This window comes from Budorcas taxicolor, chromosome 1 (genome assembly GCF_023091745.1).
Source record: "Budorcas taxicolor isolate Tak-1 chromosome 1, Takin1.1, whole genome shotgun sequence".
Taxonomy (NCBI): Eukaryota; Metazoa; Chordata; class Mammalia; order Artiodactyla; family Bovidae; genus Budorcas; species Budorcas taxicolor.
Window position 1 is genome coordinate 110075334 of NC_068910.1, and position 16103 is coordinate 110091436.

General features: G+C 40.1%; 1 protein-coding gene across 1 annotated transcript in view; it reads right to left on the reverse strand.

The window, feature by feature from the left end:
• Positions 1-16103, reverse strand: part of ABI3BP (ABI family member 3 binding protein) — a 286106-nt gene that overhangs the window by 190376 nt on the left and 79627 nt on the right. The gene's annotated exons all lie outside the window — the stretch shown is intronic.

Genomic DNA, 16103 nt, shown 5'->3' on the forward strand with positions numbered 1-16103 from the left:
CAGCTTTTAACATTTGGCAGACAGCTCCCATGCCTTCTTTCATCAACACTGAGCAATGTCTACTTGAAAAATACCCTTGAAAAGCCTCCCTGTGTTTTAAGCTCAGGCTGAGAGTTCCACTCAAGCACTAGGCTGATCAGAAACAAAGCAATCTTAAGTGTGCTCATGCTGGGAGGAAGCAAACTGAGCTTCAGGGGGGCCCTGGGACTGTAGTTCTGTCTCTGCAGACACTGTTCCCTCACCTATTGGTCCTTGAAGGGGGGCTGGAAGAGAGCAGTCTCATTGGAAAAGGGGTGTAGTTTGATGAGAGGGTAGAGGGTAAAAAGATAGTAAAATGCTACTTGACTACTGAGCCCTTGTAAGGCAACTATCAACAGCTGTAAATTTCAGTTCTGTTACTAACCTTTCTTATATCCCCACCCATCCTCACTTGCCTGGGACAAAATAACAATAGCAAATTGACACCACAGCAGCACACTGCTTTCAGCAATGGGGTACAAATGATTTGCATGTGAGCCAAAGTCCATATCCATCCTGAAGCCTGGATACTAGAAAATGAGAAGCTCAAATATCACTGATGTAACAGATGTATCCTTCCAAAGAGTAATGTGAAGAAAGCTGGCCACAAAACACACTCGTGATTATTAAGTAACCCCTTGATGCTGGGAGGGATTGGGGGCAGGAGGAGAAGGGGAAGACAGAGGATGAGATGGCTGGATGGCATCACTGATGCTATGGACGTGAGTCTGAGTGAACTCCGGGAGTTGGTGATGGACAGGGAGGCCTGGCGTGCTGCGATTCATGGGGTCGCAAAGAGTCAGACACGACTGAGCAACTGAACTGAAAGTAATTACAGGGTAACAAGCTATAGCAGTGGCCATTAATAGTCTTGACCAACTCAGGAATATCACTGAAGTTCTTTCAGGAAGTTCAGCGTCCCTTCTGGAAAAACACTAGTGGGACTTTTTTTTCTGGAACATTGGGGAAATTCTGTAGGAGACAAAAGAGACTCAGATTTGATCCCAGGGTCAGGAAGATCCCCTGGAGAAGGAAATGGCAACCCACTGCAGTATTCTGCCCTGGAGAATCCCATGGACAGAAGAGCCTGGCGGGCTACATTCCAAGGGGTTGCAGAGTCGGACATGACTGAAGCAACTTAATATGGTGTCTTCTTGGGCACACGCTAAGTCACAGCTTTGCAAAGCCTCATGGAAACCAGAAATCCACATAGAAGACAGTACTTACAAGTAATGTCAGTACTGCTTTAAATTTACTATGCTTACTGAGATTATGAACACAGAAGTTTAGCTATTTTTAATAAGTCACTAAGTAGATTACTAGCACCTTGCCCTTGTGTGTGTTAGTTGCTCAGTTGTGTTCAACTCTTTGGGACCCCATGGACTGTAGCCCACCAGGCTCCTCTATCCATGGGATTTCCCAGGCAAGAATACTAGAGTGGGTCGCCATTCCTTTCTCCAGGGGATCTTCTCAACCCAGGAATTGAACCCGTGTCTCCTGCACTGCAGGCAGATTCTTTACTATCTGAGCCACCAGAGAAGCCCATAAAAATGAACATCTATAGAAATATGAATCATCACAGATAGAAGTCGTCCATCTTTTAGAGTATTTCTAAGCCTCTGTTAAGAGTCAGACGTGACAGCGACTAAACCACCACTGCTGCAAACCCTCTGTAAGAAGACATGGGCTGAGGATCACATGGGATCTGGCCCAGACTCAGTTTATACTTTTGAAGAAGGAATTCATAGGGCCTGGACTCCCTCTTAGGCCTGTTCATGCTGATCATGCTTGGTCACCTTTCCAATGGACTCTGAACTCTGTGTCTAGTGCCTATGAAAACAACAACAGAAGAATAAGACCCCTCCAGACAGGGGAACCTTGAAGATTATATCTAGGTTACCCATCGCCTAAGAGAAAACATACACTAATCACCCCTTCCTCCAGACAGGCCATAAATTTTTCTGTATCTATCAGAGTGTAACCTCGGGTTTATTGATTATTGGCTAATTGTTTGACTGTTTGAGCACATGAGCACATAGCACGTGAATGATGGGGTTATTGGGATTGTATTTTCCTTGGTTTATGTAAGTCTCAAGGAATTTGGGGTGGTGGGTTCAGACACGTACACATGGGGTATAAAAGATGTTCACAAATGCTGGTCGGGGTCCTTGGTTAAGAGGAGACTCTGCCTTGGGCCCGCCAGTGTAATAAACTGCACTCCACTATCTGCATTGTCCTTCTGAGTGAGTTTGTTTCCCAGAACGCGTGGCTACAACACTGCTCATTTTTGTACCTGGAAACATAGCAATTGCACAGCAAACATTTTCTGAGCAAATGAATGAATCTATTTCTCTATCCGTTTATTGCCTGGGGCTAGGGTAAAGATGAAAGATTCTGCTTTGGGGGAAGAAAGGAAAAGCAATTATAAGTCTGGGGAATAGCTATCAGCAAAAGCAAATCATCTTTTGAAAAGCTGGTAAACTTCCAATTGCTGAATTTGTCTTTGATGAACCTATCTGTAGAACTGACTTTTTCCTTTGAAGTTCTTTGCTATAAAAAGCATATGGCTTTGTGCGTAATAATAATCCTTATCTTTCCTTCACCTGAAAAACAATCTAAGCCAAATTTTAAAGCAAATTCTACTAATTACTGTTCAGTAATTATTCCCGTTAAATGTTGGGAATCAGTTGGAAAATGAACCAATACCCATTTTGACAAAACATTCTGCTATGCCTTGGTGCTCTGAGGAAGTTCTGGCTTCTTTTGGCCCTGAAGAGACAGTCCAAGGGCCTTGGCACACAAGCAGGGGGCACAATGGTGATGGTTAAATGATCCATAAAAGGCTCAGCCACTCTGGACCACAGAGCAACTACCAAGGCAAAACGACTAGGAACACCAGTGGTGGGATTCTATAATGTTCGGTTAAAGATCATAGAAGGGGGCTGACAGCTCATGTTGACATGTGTGTTACACGAGGAATTGTTCAGAAATGCTAGCAGCAGTGAGCAGCAGCCCCTCATCTCCGTGCTGCAGAGTGAAGCCTCTAAATAAGAGAGGAGATGCTTTGATGGGAAGAGAGGATGTGGAGAAGAAGTAGGTGGAAGGAAGAGGTCTGAGGGAGAAAGAGAGCTTTTCCTAAACACTGAAATGTGGACCCCAAAGGCTCCACCACGCTCCTTCACTCTTCAGGTTTTTGTCTGGATGTAAAGATGCACCTTTTTCCAAACAGAGGAGCATTTCAAAGACATACTTCAACATGGAAGACATTCCTGGAAACTTTTTCTGCCAGTTTTCCTGTGAGTTTGGGGAGGCAAAGCTATTGAAAATACATACTTTGCCCAGAGTTGACTATATACTTTATGGCCCCATTCAATGCAAAATCAAAAGGTAGGACTCCCTGTTAAAGACATTAAACACACCGAAATATAAAACATTTCCTTTCTTTCATATACTCTGCCTCGACCGTTCATGGTATTTATTGGTTATTTATTGTTGCTCTGCAAAGGAGGGCAGACCCTCACCTCCCCTATCCCCTCTCTCTTGACTGCCTGGGATCCTTTCCAACCAGAGGCAACCTCGGCATCAGAGCACATTACTATCCACCCCCCCCCCGCCCCCCCCCCCCCCCCGACTCAGCCGCCAGAGCAAGAAAGCCAATCTCCCCTTCCTGAAGGGCTGCCATTGGAACCCACAGACCCAAGGGACTGTGACCTCAGTCCTCGGACAGACCATGTACCTGAATGAGGGTAGGAAAGAAGCTGACAGAAGTGAAAGCACCTGCTGACGTACTGTGGCACTGCCAGCCAGGACTGTTGCCAGCCCGCCCTGCCAGATGTCACCAAGAGAGGGTGTCCGTGCCCAAAGAAGGCGGAGGCAGCAGTAGTTGCTAAGTGGAGTTAGGAAGAGGCAGGACTGCAGGGGGACCAGGCAGCTGAGAACCAAATTAGCAGAGGGAGTGGGAGGCAAGAGAAGAGCCCAGGCACCAAGCCCTGGGCACACATTCCATTGTCCCATCCCACCTGACTGATAAAATCAAACAAAAGGTAAACCTATTAAAATTTCCATGACAGCAAAGCCCTAACCTTCAGTGCAGGGCTCCTCTGAGTCCACTGGTCACATGCCTGGAAAGCCAGGTGTCCCCTCCCCCTCCACCCCCAATTCCCACCACAGCCTGGATGGACCAGGCAGTCCTGCATTTCCTGTCGCCACAGCTTCCCGTCTGGGGCTGCTCATTCAGCTCCCATCCCAGGCTAACCCTGCCTCACTTGCAAGCTCTGACAAATTCTCACCCTGACACTGGAAACAAATACTTAAACCATTTCTCGTACCATTTGCCACCACAGCCAGCACGCATCCTTTCCCAGTTTAGAGACCTGTTAGACATTAACATTGCTGACTTCATCGCCAGTAGTTTTTTCCTTGCCTGTGCTTTATATGTGCACCCCACAGAGAAATTTAGTGTAGGGTGTTGTCTGTGAACTCATTTAATGTTTGGCAAGGACTTGCCCCTGATAGACAGCCTGCACACACGCACTTTCCAGTGAATTCATCACTTTGCTAGTATCATCTCTACAGGAAATGTGACTGAATAATCACAACTTTACTTGGATATTGTCCTTTCAAATAACAAAGCTAGGTCACATTCACTATCAGATGGAAGCCAGGGCCATCAAATCAGCAAGGTGTCTTCTTTCTTTCCAAATATTCTAGTCAGCATCATCATGTGGGGGTGAGGGGTCAGGAATAATTCCCAGGAGATGAGTTTGTACATAGAGTTCAAAAGTCACAGAATACTTAAATGTCGTGGGGGAAGGCAGTATGGCATGGTAGTCAAATGCTTTCTGGAGCCAGCCTGCCACACGTAGCTTTTTTCACTTCTCAGGGATTTACTCTTCAATGGGAAGAAGAGGATGCTAATAGTACCTGCATCAAGGGGCTGCAGTGAGGAGTCAATGACCCTTTCTGTAAAGCCCTCAGCCCAACACATTGTAGCTCCCCAATGACATTACAGTATAAGCTCATGGATTGGTGAGAACTTCCAATCCAGCATTTGGTGAGCAGCTACTGTGCACTCAGCCTGATAAATGAAATGAATGCCAGTCTGGGGGAATATCTTCTTCTTGAGGAGTATCCCCAGTGGTAGAGAAAAGGCAGAACAATTAGCTTGGAATCAGGCAATGAAAGACTGGGGGATGATGCTATGAGGTCAAGGCTTTCACCCACATGTGTACTAAGCTATAACTTTTCAACTAAACTGGGACACTTTTGAAAGAAACGGGAGCACTATTAATAATTAAGCCACAACAGCAGATGTAAGCCATAAGCTGGTCTGAGAAATAGGGCAGAGTCAACACTGTAAGCCAGTTGAATAATTTCTTTTTTCTCCTAGAGGTTTCCACCCTAGGCAAAGAGAGTTTACTGTGTTAACTGGGAGACTTGCCCAGCAAACTCCCAGCAGACTCTGGACAGTCAGCTGTTACATCCACGGATCTACTGACCCTGATCATGGAGTACGTGGGGATGATGACAGTCAGCTCTCACCCTGAGCAATTCACTAGTTAGCTGCTAAAATATGACAAGTGAAAACAAAAGCAAAATAATGAAAATGGAACAACCTAGACCGGAATGTGACTAAATGCTGATATTCACAGCATAGTGCTTCAGACAAGACAGGTATGTGACAGAGAGTGTTGTGTCCTGGGAAAGTAAAATGTTGAGGAAATAACAGGAGTAGTTAGGAAATTAGGATTTGATGGCAGTCTTTGGTTTTGAGATGGAAATTATAATGGAAAATATGGAAATTTAGGAAAAATAAATTATAAAGTCTAAATATTATCTTGCATCTGTTCCAGATAACCTCCTAATTTACCCTATTAGCAGCTGTCTTTCTAATTAAATCCACTTCTTATCAACAAGCCTTTTGCAATAAGTCTTGGACAGTGCATACCTCTGACTCATGCCAAAGGGCCATAAGCTATTTTGCAGAACCCTTCTAGATATAATTAAGAATTAACTAAGTAAAAGTTAGATTTTGGTCTCAGTGCATTATGCAATACATTGGAAAAAAATTGTGCTTTATATTGGAATATTGAGTTTCTTTTATTGTATTTCCAAGAAAAGATAACTTTGGAGACAGTTTATCTATTGTTTGGTGAGGCCAGGAAGACCATGGAAACACTGAATCCAATAGAAAAAACAGAACCTTGGAAAGATGTTATCTTTATCAAAACAGGTGAAATGGGCATCTATTATCAAACAAGGCTTTTCTGGTATGAACCCATGGTGAATTATTTTGGTGGTGCCATAAAATTTATTAAGAAATTGTTACCCACTAGGCCAACCTCTTTTAAAAATTCCCCTTTGAAGCTTACTCAAGTTCTGCTAAATTTTGCACCTTGGAGGAAAATCAAGTGATTCTGAGATTCCTATTGTTTTAATGAAAAATCTGGGTTAATCTTGACGATTTAAAGCCAAATATTTCCCAGTGGTAAAAATCATTTCCAGAGAAAGAACCAAATGAGAATTAGATGGCGTTTTGAAAACAGTTTAAACAAAAGAGAAAACCCATCTAAATGAGACCCATAGCTATTTCAGATTCCTGGGTCTCTCCCTTTCCTCTCACCCATTCATTCATTCACTGTGCTTCTAAATTATGACAACACTGGATGTGAAAAAAGAAATCTGAGGCTTCCAGTGTCCTTACCTCTTCAGAATTTTCTATTTGGGAAGAGTCTAGGAATAGACAAGACTCCCCAGAATAAAAACAAATAGTTTATTAAGAATAATGGTCAAAAAAAAAAAAAAAAAGAATAATGGTCAAAGAAAATGCTTAGCCTCTAGGATATTCATGGAGAGAGACAAAAATATTGACTTCCTTGGACAGATATGGCCTTGTGGAGAGTAGGGCAGTAGGGCTTCACAGATGGGCAACTCACTAAACAAAGATGGTGATGGTGGCAGTGGAATGGGTAGAAAAGAACAAGTGTTGTGGACATAGCAACTACTTCACAGATGTTAACTCATTTAAATCTTAATGAGCCTTAAGGATCTAATGGCTCCTTCCATGATGCAAGACCTTTCTGCTTACTGTTGACAGTGTTAGCTGCTCAGTTGTGTCCAACTCTTTGTGACACCATGGACTGTAGACTGCCAGGTTCCTCTCCATGTCCATGGAATTCTCCAGACAAGAATACTAGAGTGGGTTGCCATTTCCTTCTACAGGGTATCATCCTGCCCCAGGGATCGAACCCTCGTCTCCTGCATTACAGGCAGATTCGTTAATGTCTGAGCCATCAGGGAAGCCCTTATTGTTTAAAGAACATTCTAATAAATAAAGAGCATTATAGAAGAAACAAATCAGGTTCTTATGTAGACTTTCCACTGTAGAACAACAGATAAAATTACAGTGCTTCAGAGCTCAGGTTCTCAAACCAGACTTCCTGAGTTCAAACACTGGTGCCATTTACCAGCTTTGACACATTTGGAAGTTTACTTGAAGCTCTTAGAGGTTCAGTTTCCTTATGTGTAAAAAAGGACACTAATACCTACTCCTCCACAGCTATCATATCCCTCATCTGCATTTTGGGACTATCTTGTATTCACTGCTGTTGCTATTCTGTGCTCTCTGCTCAAGTTTCTTGCTAACTCTCTAAGGATTCTGCCAGAGAAAATAGGAACTGAGCTGGTTTCAATGACAGACAGTGTATCTTTTCCTCTGGTTAGTTTACCTTGCTCCTTTCACTAGCTATTTTTCAGCTTAATTAAGTCCTTAAATAGTTCCTTCAGTTATTTTCAAACTCCAGCTACTTTTCTTCAGTAAATCCACCATCAACTTTCTGATGGCACTTTCCACAATAAATATTCACTTCTTTTTTGTCATTCAGTTCAGTTCCAGTTCAGTTCAGTTGCTTAGTCGTATCTGACTCTGTGTGACCCCATGAATCGCAACATGCCAGGCCTCCCTCTCCATCACCAACTCCCGGAGTTCACTCAGAGTCGCGTCCATCGAGTCAGTGATGCCATCCAGCCATCTCATCCTCGGTCATCCCCTTCTCCTCCTGCCCTGAATCCCTCCCAGCATCAGAGTCTTTTCCAATGAGTCAACTCTTCACATGAGGTGGCCAAAGTACTGGAGTTTCAGCTTTAGCATCATTCCTTCCAAAGAAATCCCATGGTTGATCTCCTTTAGAATGGACTGGTTGGATCTCCTTGCAGTCCAAGGGACTCAAGAGTCTTCTCCAACACCACAGTTTGAAAGCATCAATTCTTCGGTGCTCAGCCTTCTTCACAGTCCAACTCTCACATCCATACATGACTACTCATTAGAAAAGACTCTGATGCTGGGAGGGATTGGGAGCAGGAGGAGAAGAGGACGACCAAGGATGAGATGGCTGGATGGCATCATGGACTCGATGGACGTGAGTCTGAGTGAACCCTGGGAGATAGTGATGGACAGGGAGGCCTGGCGTGCTGCGATTCATGGGGTCGCAAAGAGTCGGACGCGACTGAACTGAACTGAACTGGCTAGACGGACCTTAGTCGGCAAAGTAATGTCTCTGCTTTTGAATATACTATCTAGGTTGGTCATAACTTTTCTTCCAAGGAGTAAGTGTCTTTTAATTTCATGGCTGCAGTCACCATCTGCAGTGATTTTGGAGCCCCCAAAAATAAAGTCTGACACTGTTTCCCCATCTATTTCCCATGGAGTGATGGGACCAGATGCCATGATCTTCATTTTCTGAACGTTGAGCTTTAAGCCAACTTTTTCACTCTCTTTTACTTTCATCAAGAGGCTTTTTAGTTCCTCTGCACTTTCTGCCATTAGGTAGTATTTATCCTTCCATATAATGAATAGTAGCAATCTCTATTATTTTGTATTTCATCCCACTTTCATAAAAATGAATAGACCACATGCTAGTATTTTTATACAGAGAAAAAAAGACAACTGAAGTTCTAATGGTTGCAATGATGACAGAAAATTGTGCATTTGTTTTTGCTTTCTATACAAATGTAAAAATTAAGGGTAAAACTTGTAAGGGTGTTAATATCTACAGGAATATAAATTACACATATAAACATATAATTGATATTCATACCTGAACCACTGTAAATAAATTTTATTCAAAAACTTAAACAAAAATTTCCCCAGTGAAATAAAAGCAAGAAAGAAATGTCAAAATAAGGAACTGATGGTTAAATTTTGACCTGAACTTAAGATAAAACTACCATCAGTTAAAGTAAACGAAATGGGGTTCGGCTCTTAATTTGATCTATATTTAGTAAGACAGGTCAAAATTCTTTCTACTTTCCTGCTTAAAATTGCTTTCTTAGAGTAAAACAGATTAGAAAATTGAAATCTTGGAATACCAAACCCTTTCAACTGTATCTTGTGAGGATTTACCTTCTCCTTAAGAGGCCACAGTTGTGAAACTCTTGAGAGTTACCTGAGGACTCTACTCAAAGTCACTGAATAGGAACTCCCCCTAGTAATGACTAAAAGGTGACCTGACTATGGAAGACAGTCACGTGTGCTCCAAGTGTCCTGAGTCTTAGATTTTGCTGCCTATTGTGTTTCTCCATTTGGGGATTTATCCCTTCCAAGGAAACACTTAGTTGCAGTTAAATGGATGAGTATGGTTACTTCTTTTAAGTCACTGACAGTCTGCTAAAGCAATCTTCCCCAGAGATCTTACACAAAGCTCAAAAAGGTTAAGTAAATTATCCAAGACCACTCAGTTTGTTATAACAGCAACTGACAATTATAAACAATTATAAAACATACCTCCTCTTTATGTTCAGTTCAGTTGCTCAGTCGCGTCCGACTCTTTGCAACCCCATGAATCGCAGCATGCCAGGCTTCCCTGTCCATCACCAGTTCTGAAGTATTCATAACGTATTTTATAGATGAAAAAAATGAACTGACTGAGGCAAGTTATGTGGCCTACCCAGAACTACTCCATAGTAAGTAACTGGGTTAAGTTTGAACCCAGGTCTGTCTCACTGAAAACATACCTATTCTTTCCCCAAATCATGCTGCCTCTCCAGGCAGAGGAGAATCTTTTCTTAAATGCAGATGTTAGCATTTTGATGCAGGCTCCTTCCAAGGCAGAGCGTCTTAGCGCATGCACCCTGACGCAGGAATAACTCTGAGGGGCTACAGGCAACACTGTGAGTCTGAGCATGAAAAGCTCGTTCTCTTTAGGGCAGTTAATGTAAGGGTTAGCAGCTCTGAGAATAGTGGGGGTTAAGAAATTTGCCCTCAAATCCTTTTGGAGTCCTAACACCTAGTTGAAAGAAATCCTTTAGTCAGAATTCCTAGTAGTGATAAATACGTGATTTTTTTTTTTCCGATTTAAGCTTTTCATTTTTTGCAGTAAGGATACTAAAATAACTCCTTAACCTGCTCTTCAAGATTGATGGAATATAACTTTTTCCTTGCCAGCTGACACTGATTAACATATTTTCAGAGGTCAAGAGAACATTATAAAGTATGAGTCTATAAAGATTCAACGTCAAAAAATTCTCATTTTTGGACATTTGCAAAATTACCAACAGCTGAACACAAAAGTAACAAAGCGAAAACTGGATATGTAAGCCAGAATGAGAGCATTGATGATGTGGGAAAAAAGGATATGGGAACCTCAGATCTATTATATGAGAATCATGTTTTATCACATCATTGCAAGACTCAAAGCCAGTAATAGTTATTAATATTCATCTGGGAAAATACTCCTTTTTCTTCTGCTCCAATTAGTCTACAAAAACCTTAGAAGATCCTACAAAAGTACAAGTTTTACAGAAGTTTCATAAATAGCAACAGGGAATATTTTTTTATGTTTTTTAGTTTTACATATAAGACCAGAACATTACTTTGAAAATACCTCTGTCAATACTAGATACATATTAAAATAAAAGTAGAAATGGTTAAAGATGATTATTTAGTCCACATATCATTCAATATTAACTTCAATATTTCTGAAAAATCAACCATTTCTCATTTCAGTGGTGAGATCTTAAACACTTCAAAAGTGGAATGGGGCAGACAAAATGGCATGTAATATTTGCTTTGAAAACAAAAGTAAGTTACAACGTTTGGGTATAGTTTGGTGCAACTGAAGAAATACTACTATCCTCTTACAGAATAAAGTAAGAAGAAGGGATGTAAGTGGTGCTTTTTTTACACAAAGAAATAAAAATTCTTTGCTCGTGCAACTTGCACCCAAGGGATTTCAACTCATCTCTTTATGATCATGAATTTACTAACACGCCCACAGCACATCTGTGAAAAATAGACTTCATTATTGTTTTACAGATGAGCAGAATTGAGAAAGATCATACTCTAACTGGTATCAGAAAGGGAATAGAGACACAAATTTCATACATACATTTTGTGCCATGGAGAATAATGGCCCTCCAGGATTGCCCACATCCTCCTCTCCAGAACCTGTGAATATCTCAGGTTACATGATAAAGGAAAATTAGGGTTGCAGGAACAATGAAGAATGTAGATCCATTTAAAATATGGAGAGTAGTCTAGATTATCCAGGTGGGCTCAATATAATCATAAGGATCCTTAAAAGCGGAAGGAGGCCGAAGAGATCAGAGCAATGTGGTGTGAGCAATGCTTGACCCAATGTTGCTGGATTTTTTTAATTGTAGTAGATTTAGAATATTATGCTTCAAGTGTACAACACAGTAATTCAGTATTTTTAACGATTATACTCCATTAAAAGTTATTATAATATGATGGTTATACTTCCCTTGCTGTATAATACATATTTGTTGCTTTTCTATTTTATACATAATAGTTTGTATCTCCTAATTCCTTGCCCCTTCCCCATTCCCTTTCCCTATTGGTAACCACTCAGTTCAATTCAGTTCAGTCGCTCAGTCGTGTCCAACTCTTCGCGACCCCATGAATTGCAGCATGACAGGCCTCCCTGTCCATCACCATCTCCCAGAGTTCACTCAAATTCACGTCCATCGAGGCAGTGATGCCATCCAGCCATCTCATCCTCTGTCATCCCCTTTTCCTCCTGCCCCCAATCCCTCCCAGCATCAGAGTCTTTTCCAATGAGTCAACTCTTTGCATGAGATGGCCAAAGTGCTGGAGTTTCAGCTTCAGCATCATTCCTTCCAAAGAACACCCAGGGCTGGTCTCCTTTAGAATGGACTGGTTGGATCTCCTTGTAGTCCATGGGACTCCCCTCCACTAATAGGGAACAAACCACTAGTTTGTTCTCTGTTTCTGTGAATCTGTTTCTGTTTTGTTTATGTATTCATTTGTATCATATTTTTAGATTTAAAGGTAGAAGAGGAATGTGGGCCCCTCTAGAAACTGCAAAAACAGAAACAGATTTTCCCTTCAGAGCCTCCAGAAGGGAATGCAGCCCTTGCCACAACCTTGACTTTAGCCAAGAGAGACCCACATTGGGCTTCTCACATATAGAACTGTGCATGTGCTCAGTCATGGCCGTCTCTTTCAACCCCATGGGCTGCAGCCCACCAGGCTCCTCTGTCCATGGGATTCTCCAGGCAAGATTACTGGAGTGGGTTGCCATGTCCTCCCCCAGGGGATCTCCCCAACCCAGGGATCAAACCCGAGTCTCTTACATCTCCTGCTTTGGCAAATGGGTTCTTTACCACTAGTGCCACTTGGGAAGCCCAGATGTTCCTTAACTGTCCACAAAATACATGAATCCACCACTGACCTGGCAGACGGTGCCAGAAACCTCTTCTGCAAAGGCTTACCTGGTGGCTCAGATGGTAAAGAATCTGCCTGTAATGCAGGAGACCCGGGTTTGATCCCTGGGTCGAGAAGATCCACTGGAGAAGGGAATGGTAACCCACTCAGGTATTCTCGCCTGGAGAATTTCATGGACAGAGGAGCCTGGCAGGTTACATCCATGGGGTCGCAAAGAGTTGGACATGACTAATACTGCGCTACTACTACTAGGATGGGAAAGAATTCATTTGCCAGCTGTAGAAAGAGACAAAGAAATCTCTGAAGAGTTTCCCAACAGTGCTTCACATCAGAAGTCACTACTCCCAGGTAGATGTACCTTACATAAATATAAGGCAATTAATTTGTGATGTTTTAAGCCACCCAAGTTTGTGGTAATCTGTTACAGTGGCAGTTGAAAACTAGTATGCAGATGCTTAACCATTTATGAGCCATTAATAGAACCATAATCATTAAAAAAAGACTATAAGCAATTTAAGCAACCAGATAATAACATTTAATTCGGAAATGCAAGTCTGTTTCAAAGTAAGAAAAACAGAAGCACACAGATTCCTTGGCATAAAGAAAGATGGAAAAGTAAATATCTAAGAAGAATGTTTTTTCATCTTCCACCAGCATACTAGAAGAGAAAGAAAATAAACAAAAAGAACATATCAATCTAAAGGATAAATTAAGAGTTTTAAAAATGCTGCTTAGAATAGCCTTCCAGGAGAAGTTTGGGAATCACTATGCTTAAAGATCTTTAAGAAACACAGTGATGTTTTATATACCTGGATGGCTTAGCTATGTACTAGCCCAATGACAGGAGCCTAGACTAGACAGTCTCTCATAGCCTCCTGCAGCCTAAATATGCTACACAGACTTGACTCTGTTCGGATTTCAGTGCCACAAATATTTATTGCCTGTCTACTCAATGTAGGTCATTCTGGTATGAATAACCAAAGAAAAAGACATTAACTTTAAAAGTTCACAGTTTAATAGTGAACCAAGGTTAAACAATCAACCATACTTAAATGACAGTGAGAATAATTGTAAGGGATGGATAAGTGAAATAATGATTAAAAATCATTAAATATCTTACAAATCAATAAAAATAACTAATGCATTCTTACTGATTATAAAACAAACAACAGTATCATTGGTCAACACTGCAGATTTCCAGGCATCAATTTATTACAGTGAGAATTTATCTTGTATTTCCTAAACACTGTATAAGGAAAGTGAAAAAGTAAATAAAAGAAAATTCTTCTTTAATATAGAATTTCAGTTAAAAAATGCAAAAGGAATTATAGAATTAGATTCTTTCTAAAATGTAAAAATTGTCACTTTACAACCTCTGTATAAAACAATGGACCTGGGCCTTGACCATCAATAGATGCTAAAACCATTAAGTGAAAATTTGATGATGAATTTTATAATGGCAGGGTCAGACTGAGGTCACCTAAACATAACAAACAGTATTAACATTACTAAGTATGACACCAGCCATTATATACCTCTTTTGTGAGTTGTTAGGAAATAATACCACCTATAATGTATTCTTTCCTGAAAATGCTTAATCCAAATCTAATACAGCCTCCAAATCAGAATAGCTTTCACAGGAAATACCAGGATAGAGGAACCAGTTCAAAAATACATGGAAGCAGCCAGGTAAATACAGAATGTGGACCAGAATATATAATCAAATTTCTCCAGCAAATCAATGACATTTAAAGAGAGAAGGGAGAGAGGGCTGTTATACAATAAAAGAGACTTATGATACGGTAACAGTCAAACCTAACATGTAGACCACATAGGATCCTGATTAAAAAGAGAAACAGCTCAAAGAGGCCATTTTTAAAGACGACCAGAGAAATTTAAATATAGACTAGGCATAAAACAATATAATGGGATTATTGTTATAATATGATAAAAGTAAGACATTATTAAAAATATCTTTATCTGTTAGAGCTGCACACTGAAGTGCTTCAAGACTATACAAATATAATATTTAGCTATGCTTTAAAATACCTATATGAGCAAATATGAGGAATACATGGAAAGAGATGAGCAAAAGAGTGACAATATTCAAGTTGCAGCATTATACACAAGAGTCATTATAGGTTTCTTTCTTCTTAAATGTTTGAATTTTTTCATAATAAGAAGTTTTAAGAGTTGAAACAAATAAAAGGGTGCCTATTCCACTTGACCATCCCTCATTATTGAATAAATAAAAGCTTGAAATATTTGTGCTAGAAATTTTCTTTATAGTTTTCTACATATATTTTTCATTAGCAATCTGACTTCTGTCACTTTAAGATAGGATGCCTTCTGCCTCATAAGGAAAGGATGTGTATTATTAACCAAATTTTCAATCTATATAACCAAGGATAAAAATTATGATAAATAAAATGTTATTTCTAATGCTCAATAAATAAAGGGACAGTATATCTGTTTCTGTTTGTGTAGGAATACATGTATAGCTCCCAGCCACTTTTTATATTAATAGTAAAGAGTGAATATGTTGAAGGAATATTTGCAAATTTTCAAATTCCTTATGGTTTATATGATCAAGATTAATGTTTTTACCCTTGTCAAAGTGCCTACTTCTCAAATTTTGTGGGGTAACAAACTGATGTGTTTGCTTTTAACGTGCTTATCTTGTGTGAAATTTAGCATAGGCATTTATAACTAATAATGTTACTCTCTTGCCTAATTTTAAAGTACAAGAGAGACTTATCTATGAGAACCTCTCTGTGAGAAAGAGCTCTCAGGAAAAACTGATTCATCTTTAACTTTGCTGCATATAGATCTGGTATATAGTAATTCATGTTACAGGATTAAACTTCAAAGTTTACGGAAAAGCTATTTAGCAATAATTGTAGCAGTAGAAAAAAATACAAACCTGATCTTAGTCTGTTCAGGAAGACTTTGACAGCATTCTAAATTGAGGATTCCTCTTTTTTTTTTTAAATTATCCTTTAAAATGTTTCATTTGCAAATCTGGAGAAGGCTTGACAGTGCTCACATCCTCAAATTACATTTAATGTGATTAAAATATTTTTAAAGATTTAAAATGTTATAACACAAATACAAGCTTTAACCTTTCGTCTGAAATACTCCAAAGTTTAATGTAATAGTAATGCCTTGTCTTTTCTTTTTAAAGGTAGCATGTCATGCAGAGACACCCAGAAAGCTGAAGTTGTTATTTTCTACCAGAAGAAAGTAAAGACACAGCAGGAAGGAAAATTAATCCACATAAACAAGCTATGTTACAGAGATTTAAGCCCAGTTATTTTAACTATTTTTTCCCTATGCAAGCTTAGTTATATGGTCAGGAATTGTAGGTATAAGGACAATGATT